The following is a 2,590-nucleotide window of genomic DNA, read 5'->3' as shown; positions in this document are numbered from 1 at the left end:
GAAAGAAAGAAAGAAGAAAGAGAAAGGATTAATGGGAGTGAGAAAGAAAGGAAAAAGAGAAGGAGAGGAGAGAAAAGGAGGGAGGAAGGAAAGGGGAGGGAGGAGGGAGGGAAAGAAGGAAGAAAGGAAAGAAAAGAAAGAAAGAAAGAAAGAAAAAGAAAGAAAGAAAGAGAAAAGGGATTAATTGGAGTGAGGAAGAAAGGAAAAAGAGAAGGAAAGGAGAGAAGGAGGGAGGGAGGAAGGAAGGAGGGAAGGGAAGGGAAGGGAAGGGGAGGGAGGGAGGAAAGAAAGAAAGAAAAAGAATGGGAGTGAGGAAGAAAGGAAAAAGAGAAGGAGAGTGGAGAAAAGGAGGGAGGAAGGAAGGAAGGAAAGGGGAGGGAGGAGGGAGGGAAGGAAGGAAGGAAGAAAGGAAAGAAAGAAAGAGAAAGAGAGAGAGGATTAATGGGAGTGAGGAAGAAAGGAAAAAGAGAAGGAGAATGGAGAAAAGGGAGGGAGGAAGGAAGGAAGAAATGGGAGGGAGGAGGGAGGGAAGGAAGGAAGAAAGAAAAGAAAGAAAGAAAGAAAGAAAAAGAATTGGAGTGAGGAAGAAAGGAAAAAGGAGCGGAGAGAAAAGGAGGAGGAGGGAAGGAAAGGGGAAGGAGGAAAGAAAGAAAGAAAAAGAAAAGGAGACAGGATTAATGGGGAGTGAGGAAGAAAAGAAAAAAAGAGAAGGAGAGGAGAGGAGAGAAAAGGAGGAAGGAAGGAGGGAGGGAGGGAAGGAAGGAAGGAGAAGAAAAGGAGGAGGGGGAAGGGGGGCGCTTCTTGATTCATTTGGGGAATGAGTGATAGGTGAGGAGGGGAGATTAGCTCCACAGATCATAGTCAAGTCCCTTTTTCCAGGCCTCTTCTAAGTTTGAGCAGTGGCTAAAGTGCTTGAAGTGATGTCCCGGTGCCTGGAGGCCGTGCGGATCTGGATGGGGAGGAAACAGGCTCAGGCTCAACCCATCCAAGACCGAGTGGCTGTGGTTTCCGACGTCCCGATATAGTCAGTTGGCGCCATTGCTGACTATTGGGGGCGAATCGCTGGCCCCCACGGAGAGGGATCGCAACTTGGGCGTCCTCCTGGACTCACGGCTGTCTTTAGAAGAGCACTTGACGGCCCGTGACCGGGAGGATTTTTCATCAGGTTCGCCTGATTCGCCAGTTACGTCCCTTTCTGGATCGGGACTCCTTACGCACGGTCACTCATCCCCTCGTCACCTCCCGCCTGGACTATTGTAATGCTCTCTACATGGGGCTCCCCTTGAGGAGCACCTGGAGGCTCCAACTGGCACAGAATGCGGCCGCGCGGGTTGGTAATGGGAGCGACATGGCGCTCCCATGTAACACCTCTCCTGCGCGAGCTGCACTGGCTCCCGGTGGTCTTCCAGGTGCGCTTCAAGGTTTTGGTTACCATCTTTAGAGCGCTCCATGGCTTAGGACCTGGTTATCTACGGGACCGCCTACTACCACCAATAGCCTCCCACCGGCCAGTACGCTCCCATAGAGAGGGGCTCCTCCGGGTGCCGTCAGCCAAACAGTGTTGACTGGCGGCCCCCAGGGGGAGAGCCTTCTCTGTGGGGGCACCTACTATCTGGAACGAGCTCCCCCCGGAGATACGGAGGATCCCGGATCTGCGCACCTTCCGCCGCGCTGTGAAGACTTTTTTATTCCATCAGGCGGGCTTGGCCTAATCTCTTCCCTTTTTTTAAATATGTAAATTTTAATCTGTTTTTAAATTATCGGGGTGTTTTAATCTGTCTGGGCCAAAATGATTTAATTTGATTTTATCTGGTTTTTAAATTTTGTGTATTTATGTATTTTATTGTTTGGCTGTTCACCGCCCTGAGTCTTTCGGGAGTAGGGCGGTAATACAAATCAAATAAACTAAACTAAACTAAACTAAACTAAACTAAACTAAACTAAACTAAACTAAACTAACTAAAGAAGGAAGGCCTGCCTTTGCCAAAGGAACAAGAGGAGAAACTTCTCTTCCGTCTGTGAAGAGGGGAGGAGGAGGAGAAGGGGAGGCTTTCAAGATTTGGAGGCCCCCTCAGCCAAAGCACTTCAGCCTTCCTGGCCTGGTCTCCTTGGGCCCGATCCAGCCTCCTTCTTCCCCCGACATTATTTCAATAACCGCAGTTTCCTAATCACAGAAGCCACCAATTCTACTCCATAAATTCATAATCAGTTTTTAATTTTAGCATTGTATCTCAAGCCTCTTGTAGAGGCCTAATTAATTCATGGGCTACTGTCCCTCCCTTCCTTCCTTCCTTCCTTCCTTCCTTCCTTCCTTCCTTCCTTCCTTCCTTCCTTCCTTCCTTCTTTCCTTCCTTCCTTCCTCCTTTTCCTCTCCTCTCCTTTCCTTCTTTTTTTCCTTTCTTCCTGTCTCCCATTAATCCTTTCTCCTTTCTTTCTTTCTTTCTTTCTTTCTTTCTTTCTTTCTTTCTTTCTTTCTTTCTTTCTTTCTTCCCTCCCTCCCTCCTTTTCTCTCCTTTCCTCCTTTTTTCCTTTCTTCCTCTCTCCCATTAATCCTTTCTCCTTTCTCTTTCTTTCTTTCTTTCTTTCTTTC

This window comes from Pituophis catenifer, unplaced genomic scaffold, assembly GCF_029215685.1.
Source record: "Pituophis catenifer annectens isolate HBS135680 unplaced genomic scaffold, rPitCat1.0.hap2 SCAF_1, whole genome shotgun sequence".
NCBI lineage: Eukaryota > Metazoa > Chordata > Lepidosauria > Squamata > Colubridae > Pituophis > Pituophis catenifer.
Note: the sequence above shows the minus strand (reverse complement) of the source record.